Consider the following 11,815-nt stretch of genomic DNA (forward strand, 5'->3'; position numbering starts at 1 on the left):
ATGGTCTTGTCCAAGCTTCTCTCTCTAACTCTCACTCTCACTTAGAGAAGGTGGGAACACTAATAGGCACGCATGCTTTGCATTGGTGAAAACGGATAACAAAGGATTACTTCTTTGTGTATTACCCATGTAAAAAAGTCAACTTTTTGATGATACATTCATCCAAAATTTCATTGACAATTTCCTCCAACTACGTCAGCAACAAACATAGGAAATTTTTTGTTGACAAATCCGTCCACAGATGCCACGCAGAACATTCCATTTGCTTTGACAGAGATATTTAATGTTTGGACTAAATTGTCGCACTTTCCTTAAATCCAAGGACAATTTTTTTTTTTTATCTTTTCAGTACTAAAGTGTTAACTCATTACAAATTCAGGGATTGAAGTGACTAATTTATACTTAATTTTGTAGGTCGTATACTTTTTACTTATAATGGTTCAAATCCTCTAATACTCAATGTTTAACAACGATGTGAAAACTACACAAGAGTATACAAGAAAATGGTTTTAACACTTTTATTTTTTTCCTTTTGTGATTGTCAAAAAAACCTTTATTGTCATTTTGTCATTAACATTATTCCACAAAATAGATTAATTAATTAATTAATTAATTAATTAATATAACATTCTATACATATTAATAACATATAAGATAACAACTTGATTTGGGTAGAAGATCTGGTTTGGAACCTTATGGAATCTTATTAGTAATGTCCTAGATTTAGCACTTACTATTGTGATGTAATCATTCATAAATTAGTTTCATATTCATAGTATAATTTAAAGGGTAAATAGACACTTTTGTCCATGAATGTGTAATTCTCCGACAAATACATCTTTGAAAAATGAAAATACAAAATTTAGTCCCCGAAAGTGTAAAAAGTGTGACAAATATATCCGGTTGTTAACTTCCGTCCGTCACCGTTAATAAAATAGCCTACGTGGCACATAGGGACAAATTTGTCACTGAAATGATTGCCAATGTGACCATCTTTAATTGTCAGCATAGGGGCATATTTGCCATATAATATTTTTTTGATTTTTCGTCATCCACTTCGCTGACAAATACATCCCTAAAAGATGAAAATGAAAATTTTAGTCCTCGAAAGTGTAAAAAGTGTGATAAATATATCTAGACTTTAATAGTAGATTATAACTAATTATTATAATTTTGAAAAATTTATAATGACTGCGACAAAATATTATCAATGTAAGTAATTTTTTTTTGCTTTGGCGAATTATTCTTACATTTCTTCAGCTACAAAAAAACCAATCCTTTGCTTGTTAACTCTCGAATAAATGCTATCAACACAGAAAAAAGAAATTTTACTGTAAAGCGATAAGAAAATCATTATTTCTGTTTAATCAAACACTATTTATTTAATTTTTTTAATATATTTTTCATAATAACATATGAATGTCTATTAGTATATGCAATGACATCAAATTACAAATTATAATAAAAGTTTGTTGATTTTTAAATTAATTTTTTTATATCATACACAATTATTTTTTTTGACTGATCATTTAAAAAATCATAACCTTAAAAAAAATCATTCCAAGGAGGTGAGCGTTTTTTACAAATTAAAAGTGTCATTGCAATTGTAATTTTTTCCTAAAAATTATTCATGGATCTAATTTAACTATAATGTTTTACAATAAACATTTTTTTTTACTTAAATCTTTCATCAAGCATGGGAATATAAAAAAGTTATTTACGATTTTATAAAACTAGTATTCTTTTTTTAGACTCAATTTAATTTACGAGTTTGTTAAAAAAAATTGTCGCAATCAGTATAAATTTTACCGAATTATAATAATTAGTCACAATCTATTATTAACGTCTGGATATATTTGTCACACTTTTTATACTTTCGGGGACTAAATTTTATATTTTCATATTTCAAAACGCATTTGTCAACGGAGTGGAAAGACGAAAAGTAAAAAAAAAAATTATATGACAAATATGTCCCTATGTTGGCAATTTGATATGGCCATGTTGGCAATTATTTTAGTGACAAATTCGTCCCTTTGTGTCACGTAGGCTATTTTATTAATGGTGATGGACGAAAGTTAACGGTTAGATATATTTGTTGTACTTTTTACACTTTTGGGGACTAGATTTTGTATTTTCATCTTTCAGGGATGCATTTGTCAGCGAATTACACATTCAAGGACAAAAGTGGCTATTTACCATAATTTAAATGACAGAAAATTGTGAAAAGAATAGAAGTGAGACAATATCATAATGTCTATGCTAATAATTTCATGCAACCCAAGACTTAACTTAAAATTTAAAAGTGTTTTCTGAGACTAAAATGATAGTATAGGTTAAGCTCAAGGACCAAAATGTTAGTGAGTGGTTAAGTTCAAGAACCAGAATGCCAAGTTGTTAAGTTTAGAGCCCAAATAAAAATACTAACTTTTTGACATGTGACACCTACGTAGACGACACATGGCAACCGTCAATTATCATGTCATGATGGAACCCTAATTTGCGGATCTAATTTTTAGCATCAACAAACTGGGGAACCTATTTGAGACTTTCTGAAATTGGGGAAAATAAAAAGAAAAAAAAGAGAAATAGAAAAGGAGATGTAAAAACAATGCCACAATCTTGGAAGATGGATAAGTTGAGGATGATTTGTCACAAAAAATATAATTCTTTGGTAAGAACGTAAGATTTCACACAATAATCAAGAGAGACACTCTCTTAAATGTTTCTAATATGAAATTTTATAAAATGCTATTAATAAAGTGTTTAAAAAGTCTATTTATGCTTCTACTAATAACCCTAAATTAGGCCTAAAGTCTAATAACTAATATAATAATTAAAAGACTTAAAAAATGACAATAAAAGGTTGTGGCAGCCTATTATAACTCTGAAAATAGACCCAAGATACAATTAAAAAATAAAAATAAAGCCTATTCTAAAAGTTTGCTAAAATTTATAAGCTTCACTTCTTCTCTTTCTCCCATGAGAGAGGTGAGTCTCTCATCAAGCTCTTATTGAAATCTCTTACTCCATACTCTAGTGATTGGTATATCCATCCATGTTGAGTCCACCAAAGCCAAACTTTTCCTCCTTGGATAGTTCTCTATCATGTCATCACCGAAAGTGCTATGTACGTATAACCGTTTGAGTTAATGGAGAAAACTAACGGTAGGACTAATTTGTCATACTTTTTACAAATTTAGGGACAAAAATTTAATTTTTCATCTTTTAGGGACCAAACTATCAACGCCTAATAAATCCAAGGATCAAAATGAATATTTATCCTTTGTTATTTTGTAATATATGTAATAATTTTTACTATCATTTTGTACTAATATAGTATCGCTACTATAGTTAATGAAATTCATTTGTTTGTTGACAGAAAATTAAAGTATTGTTTTTAAAAATAATTTAGCAAACATAAAACAAATTAAAATAATTGATTGAATCAAATTGATTCATATTTTCAATAGAATGCATCACCGTCGAAATCTGGCAACGTCTCCTGTTTGCAATTCTTACTCCAATCATGAGACTTTTATTCACTGCCTTCATGGCTGCCTGCAGGAATGGATCCTCTCATGTAAGATTGTCACTTGAATTCTCTCATGTAAAAATCTCCACTATCAAAACCTCATGTCTTCATTTTTTATTTAAGCTTCCTCTCCTTTACTTTAAAGGCTAGGATTTTACATGAGAATGACAATGTGACATGAGGAGACCAAATTGGTTGGATGATAAATAGGTTTTGGCTGAAGCTACAAGTTTTTCTTTTCAAAACATCACTTCATTCCTATGGATCCTATTAATTGGATTAAAAATTAGCTTATGTCTAGTGATGGTTTCTTATTTGCTGGATCTAGAGATGGAGAAACAATGTGATTTTTTATGATATTCATTAGACTATCCATCAGGTGGTGCATAAACTATAATCATATATATTCGATCTCCAAGGAATTCGAGGCTTGTTTCTCCATAAGCATGCATCCATATTAGACATGATTATGGAGCTTAATGGACATAAAGGAAATTATTAAAGAGAAAAAGAAAGAGGTTCAGTGAGGGAGAATCCAATTGGGCCAGCAGCCCCACAACTTGGGCAAGGTCTAGGAAAACAAAAGAGATCAGCATCTCAAATTTAAAGTGAGAAAGAAAAATCCGACATTCATTTGTTTCAAGTGGAAAAACAATGTTCCAACTATGGACTTCCAATGTAATTTTTTAAATTTTATTTAAGCATTTTGGATTTGTTTTAATTGTAAAAATGAGTTGTTTTGATGTAAGAACCTAATTTTTAACATTAGATTAGGTTTATGTTAAAATAGGAGAAAACAAAGTGATAATAGACTAAAAATCGTATGTTAGAGTACACAACGGATGCATGTTTATATAAGTTTGATTACAATAATTGATACAATTCTACCCCCTAAGGGCATTGAATAAAAGACTCTAAGATTGGACCAAAGATGCTTGTGTTTTAAGGCACCTAGACCAGTTTTTGTATTAGGGGTAGTTTTGTAATTTACATGCATTATATGCACTATTTGATATGTGTGTTGGGAGAAAAATTTAATTGAATTGGAAAAAGTTCAATCCAATTAAATTTTGGACCAGCTTAAGGGGGAGGCGAGCATTTGCTTGCTACACCCCATTGCCACATCATTTAGTCACACTTTGTGCATGTTCATGGTTTACATGCCTTATGACACCTAAGCACACTTAGTGGAGAATCTTGGACTTGACCTTGGATTAGTGGGCTGAACCATAGATGAAATTCATTAATCATATTAATGAAATTTTGGCTCCAAATTTGGCTCCACAAATTCAAATTCAAGTGAAATTTGAATAGAAATTCAAATTTTCCTCCAATTTTGTGACACTTAGGCTATAAATAGAGGCCTTGTGTGTACATTTTTTTTTAACTTTGATCATTTGAGAAATTAGACTTCAAATTTCAGACCTCATTTGAGGCATAAAATCCGTGCCCCCCCCTCTCCCTCTCCCTCCACTCATCTTCTCCTACCTTGAAGCTCTTATCCATGGCCTCCTATGATGGTGAGCTTGTTCTTGACTCATCTTCTCTTTTAAGTGGAATCTCCAATCACCTTTCCTCCTTCTCCATTCTTCTGTCATTGATCTTCAAGAAGCAAATAATTCCATTGATGAAGAAGATCTAAGGCCTACAAGCTCTACATGGAGCTACATAATGTGGTATCAGAGCATCTTCATCTAGGTGGTGTTCTTTCGCTTCCTCTATCTTTTGTTCGGTCAGTTCACTTTAATTTCTTGTTCTTCATCATCTTCTCCATGTATCTCCTCCATTGTCTTGTGGTTTGGTGCTGTTTAGAGTAGATTCAAAAAAATAAACCAATTAAATCTTAGATCTACACTTGTTCTTGCATTTCTATGGTTCAAATTTTATAGATCTACTCTTGAATCATGTTTTTTTTATTGATTTTAGGTTCTATCTTTTTTCAGTCATAATATTCTTTTGATAAACCTTTAGATCTCAATTTTCTTGCAAAATGTTGATTAGAAAAGAAAACACAAAAATCTAAGTGTAAATCACTTCATTCATGTTGTCTTAGAGTCAAGTTTAGTGATAATAATTGTCACATTATGTTCTAAGTTTGTGTTGAATTTTGATTTTGTTGATTGAATTCTAGATACATTTGATAAAGTATTCTTGCAATTCTTAGCCTATCATTTGAATTTTGAGTCTAATTCATGCATGTTATTTAGTTCATAACATGTCCAAAATCAATTTTTAGAAGTAGTCTCATTGAACTATTTTTTTTGTTTTCTAAGTTTCCTATATGATGCCTATGAAGAAATTGAGTTGTGGTGTTGAGTTGTGGCTGGATCTGTGAATCAAAATAAGTCTTAAGATCTCTTGAATTGTGTTATCCAATAAAATTGAGCATAAGCAAACATAAATTGTAACTATCTAAGCCTTAAGCAACATAAACACTACTCCTGATTTCTAGGTTGAAATTCTGGTTACTGTCAGGATACACATCCTGAACAACAAAAAAAAAAGTGTATGCTTGATTTGCTTGAAAATTGTTCATTATTTTGAGTTGTATTACAAGCTTATTTGACTTTTTTAGTTGTTCATATTTTAGATGTGTTGCAAAATTGACATAACTAAATTTTTCTTTGAGTCTTGTTTTTAATTTTTCAATCTAATCTAGTGCCATTCTAGAACTTCCGTTGTGTCCCACCTTGGCTTGTGGTGCTATCCTTTTGCTTTATTTTTGCATGAATCTCATTGAATTAATGTCATGTTAAATATCATTTTGTTTAGCTTTCATTTCATCTTTTGGTTTCTTACTTGTCTTCTTCTTCTTTTTTGTGTTTAAGTGTTGCTTACATTAAGGATTGGAAGAGGAAATTGGTGCATTGCTTGAAGGAAGATTTTTGAGTCTTGAAGGTTAATGTTCGCTTCCGGCAAGTGCACCGGATCGCACAAGTAGTATAAAATGGTAAGAACCGAGTATCAAACTCTCGGGGAACTTGTGTTACTTAGTAAGCTATTTCAGTGAATAAGTGTCTAGTGTGAAAATCTAAGTGTGAATATGAACAGGTATGTAAACTATCTACGCAAAAAGGAAAATCACGCGAGAGAAATGATGTGTAAAAACAAGTAGAAAACACGTTGGTCTTCCTAATAGGTGCTTGATGCTAAAAGAATATTTTCTATCTAACAATGCTCATGTGTTCCTATGGTGTCTCCTGAGATGCTAAACCCCGATTCTTCATTGTAGATGCAATTGCCTTTGGCGTTTTGATGATGATCATGATGATATGATGAAATTGATGCAAATGGGCTTTTCAAGATTAAATTCAAGACAATACTTCAAGATTACAAGTCACAACATCAAGATGATCACTAGTAAATTAGGAAGGGAATTCCTAATTGAATTAGCAAAAGGTTTGGCCAAGTAATTTAAATTAAAAAGTGTTTTTCAAAGGTTTTACTCTCTGGTAATCGATTACCAGAGGATGTAATCGATTACCAGTGGCCAAATATATTTTATAACAGCTACTAAAATTTGAATTCGAAATTTTAGACTGTGTAATCGATTACACAATTTTGGTAATCGATTACCAGCAGTTAATAAACGTTTTAATTCAAATTTTAAAAGCTGTAATCGATTACACAATTACTGTAATCGATTACCAGACAGGATTTTCAGAAAAATAATTCTAAGAGTCACAACTTTTCAAAGGCTTTATTCATGACCACCAATGGTCTATATATATGTGACTTAAACACGAATTTGCTCAGAGTTTTTCAGAACAACAAGTGTTTATCCTCTCAAAGAGCAAAATCATTTTATCCTCTTAAGAATTCCTTGGCCAATTCAATTGCAATTCATTAAGGAATTATTTGAGTGCTCAATCTGTAAAATCCATCTCTTTCTAGAGAGATTTATTCTTCTTCTTCTCCTCATTCTCTAAGGGATTAAGAGACCGTGAGTCTCTTGTTGTAAAGGAATTCTAAACACAAAGGAAGGATTGTCCTTGTGTGTTTAGAACTTGTAAAAGGAATTTACAAGATAGTGGAACTCTCAAGCGGGTTGCTTGGGGACTGGACGTAGGCACAAGGGTGTGGCCGAACCAGTATAAATCTGAGTTTGCACTTTCTCTTCCCTTAATCTCCTTTATTTATTATTGCTTTATATTCATATTCAAATTGTTTTATTTGAATCAATATTTAAGAAGATTGTCATTAAGGGAATTCATAACTTGAATAAAAAGTGAAATAGATTTTTAATTGGGGAAGTAGTTTGGAATATCTTAATTCAACCCCCCCTTCTTAAGATATCTGAGGCCACTTGTCTAACAAGTGGTATCAGAGCTTCATTCTTGTATAAAGTTTAGAAGCTTCAAGAAAAAGATGGCCTCAGCAAATTCCTTATTTCCAGAAGGGAATTCTATCAATAGACCTCCAATCTTTAATGGAGAGGGTTACCACTACTGGAAAACCCGAATGCAAATTTTTATTGAGGCAATAGATCTAAATATCTGGGAAGCCATAGAAATAGGGCCTTATATACCCACCACAGTAGAAAGAGTTTCAATAGATGGTAGTTCATCAAGTGAAAGCATAACTATAGAAAAACCTAGAGATAGATGGTCTGAAGAGGATAGAAAACGAGTACAATACAACTTAAAAGCCAAAAACATAATAACATCTGCCCTGGGAATGGATGAATATTTCAGGGTTTCAAATTGTAAGAGTGCTAAGGAAATGTGGGACACTCTTCGATTAACACATGAAGGAACTACAGATGTTAAAAGATCTAGGATAAATGCACTAACTCATGAGTATGAATTATTTAGAATGAATGCGAATGAAAATATTCAAAGCATGCAAAAGAGATTTACACATATAGTAAATCATCTAGCAGCCTTAGGCAAAGAATTTCAAAATGAGGATCTCATAAACAAGGTGTTAAGATGTTTAAGTAGAGAATGGCAACCCAAAGTAACGGCCATTACTGAGTCAAGAGATTTGTCTAATATGTCCCTTGCCACTTTGTTTGGAAAGTTGCAGGAACACGAGATGGAACTATTGAGATTACATCAACATGAAGAAAATGACAAGAAAAAGAAAGGAATTGCTCTTAAAGCATCATCCTCAATTCAAGAAGAAAGTGATCAGGATAATGATCCAGATGATGATGATGATCTAAGTCTTTTTGTAAAAAGGTTCAACAAATTTCTTAAAGTAAGAGGAAATCAGAGGCGACCCAATTTTAAATCAAAGAGAAGGACAAAAACTTCATCCTCTACTTTAAAATGCTTTGAATGCAATCAACCTAGACATCTGAGGGTTGATTGTCCCATCTTCAAGAAAAAGATGGAAAAATCTGAAAAGAAAAATCATAGTGAAAAGAAACTGAAGAAAGCATACATCACATGGGATGAAAATGATATGAAATCTTCTGAAGATTCTGAAAATGAAGAGATAAATCTCTGCCTTATGGCTAAAAGTTACGAAAGTGATGAAGAGGTAACATCTTCAAATAACTTATCTATTTCTTTTGATGAATTGCAATATGCATTTGCTGATCTGCATAAAGAGTCAATTAAACTTGCAAAATTAGTTTCATCTTCAAAGAAAACAATTTCAAATTTAGAAAATGAAATCTCGAAATTAAACAAAGAATTAGATCTTCTTAGAAATGAAGTCTCAATTTCTAAAACAAATGAAAAAGTTAATATCTCCACTATTTATGACAAGAAAATATCAGATTCTTGTAGTTGTTGTGATAAATATGTAAAAGAAATTAAAGAGTTGAAAAATTCACTTGCAAAATTTTCATATAGTAAAAATAATTTAGATGTTATATTAAGTAAACAAAGATATGTGTCTAATAAAAATGGACTAGGGTATAAATCTGATAAACAACAAAAGTTTCATAAAAACTTTTCCACTTCCACACAAAAATGTAATTCTAATTCTATCACTTGTTTTTACTGTGGAAGAAGAGGACATGGCATATCAACTTGCTACTTCAAGAAAAATTACAGTAACATTAAAATGATATGGGTCCCAAAAGGATCCTCAGTTTATACTAACATGCAAGGACCCAATAAAATTTGGGTACCTAAGTCAAAAACTTGATTATGCAGGTATCTTTGAGAAAGAAGTGGTACATAGATAGCGGATGCTCAAAACATATGACTGGAGATGCATCAAATTTTACACATATCTCTCCAAAGAAAAGCGGGCATGTAACATATGGTGACAACAACAAAGGTAGAATCCTTGGAGTGGGTAAAATAGGTACAAATTCTTCAAACTCCATTGAAAATGTTCTACTTGTTGAAGGACTTAAGCATAGCCTGCTTAGCGTTAGTCAACTATGCGACAAAGGCTATCTAGTATCATTTGATTCTCAGAAATGTCTTATAGAACATAAGCATGACATTAATATAAAGCATGTAGGACATAGAGTCAATAATGTTTACATGATAGACTTAAGCATAAAACAAGAAAACAATCATTGCTTTCTTAGTAAAGATGATGATCCATGGTTATGGCATAAAAGAATTGCTCACATAAACATGGATCACTTAAATAAATTAATTTCAAAAGATTTAGTAATTGGTTTTCCTAAATTGAAATTTGAAAAAGATAAACTAAGCGATGCATGTCAAAAGGGAAAACAAACAAGAGTCTCATTCAAACCTAAAAATGTTGTTTCAACCACTCAACCCTTACAGTTATTGCATATGGATTTATTTGGTTCATCTAGAACCATGAGTTTTGGAGGAAATTACTATGCTCTAGTTATAGTTGATGATTTCTCTAGATATACTTGGACATTATTTATTACACATAAAAGTGATTCATTCCAAGCATTTAAAAAACTAGCTAAAGTCATACAAAACAAGAAAAATCTTAAGATTGCATCCATTAGAAGTGATCATGGGGGTGAATTTGAAAACAAAGATTTTGAATTATTCTGTGATGAACATGGTATTGAACACAATTTTTCTGCACCTAGAACCCCTCAACAAAATGGAGTTGTTGAGAGGAAAAATAGGTCATTGGAAGAAATTGCTAGAATTTTATTAAATGATACTTCTCTTCCAAAGTATTTTTGGGCTGAAGCGGTCAATACTGCATGTTACATCATGAATAGGGCCTTAATAAGACCTATTTTAAAGAAAACCCCATATGAGTTATTTAATGGTAGAAAACCTAATATTTCTCATCTACATGTTTTTGGTTGCAAATGCTTTGTGCTTAATAATGGTAAAGATAATCTAGGAAAATTCGATGCAAAATCTGATGAAGGTATTTTTCTTGGATATTCATTACAAAGCAAAGCATATAGGATATATAATAAAAGAACTATGAATATCGAGGAATCCATTCATGTTACCTTTGATGAATCTAATGCTATCTTGTCAAGAAAGAATATGCTAGATGATATTGCAGATTCTTTAGAACATATGAATATTCATGAACAAGATTCCAAAGGAAATGATAAAGGAAACAATGAAGATCCTCCAGAAGAAGTCAAATCCAATGATGAACTTCCAAGAGAATGGAAAGCTTCAAGAGATCATCCCCTCGACAACATTATTGGTGATATCTCAAAAGGGGTAACAACTAGACATTCTCTTAAAGATTTATGCAATAATATGGCTTTTGTATCTATGATTGAACCTAAAAATATAAAAGAAGCTATAGTAGATGATAACTGGATCATTGCCATGCAAGAAGAACTGAACCAATTTGAAAGAAACAATGTGTGAAAATTAGTAGAAAAACCTGAAAATTATCCTGTTATAGGGACAAAATGGGTTTTTAGAAATAAATTAGATGAACATAGTATAATTATTAGAAATAAAGCCAGGTTAGTAGCAAAAGGGTATAATCAAGAAGAAGGAATAGACTATGAAGAAACATATGCTCCTGTTGCAAGATTAGAAGCCATTAGAATGCTTTTGGCATATGCATCCATAATGGATTTTAAACTTTATCAAATGGATGTTAAGAGTGCCTTTCTAAATGGCTTAATTCAAGAAGAGGTATATGCTGAACAACCCCCTGGTTTTGAAATTCCTGATAAACCAAACCATGTTTATAAATTACAAAAGGCTCTTTATGGTTTGAAACAAGCCCCTAGGGCGTGGTATGAACGCTTAAGCAATTTTCTTCTAGAAAAAGAATTCTCTAGAGGTAAAGTGGATACCACATTGTTCATAAAGAGAAAGCATAATGATATTTTGTTGGTTCAAATATATGTTGATGATATAATTTTTGGATCCACTAATGATTCATTGTGCAAGG

The sequence above is a fragment of the Glycine max genome, chromosome 14 (genome assembly GCF_000004515.6).
Source record: "Glycine max cultivar Williams 82 chromosome 14, Glycine_max_v4.0, whole genome shotgun sequence".
Classification (NCBI taxonomy): domain Eukaryota; kingdom Viridiplantae; phylum Streptophyta; class Magnoliopsida; order Fabales; family Fabaceae; genus Glycine; species Glycine max.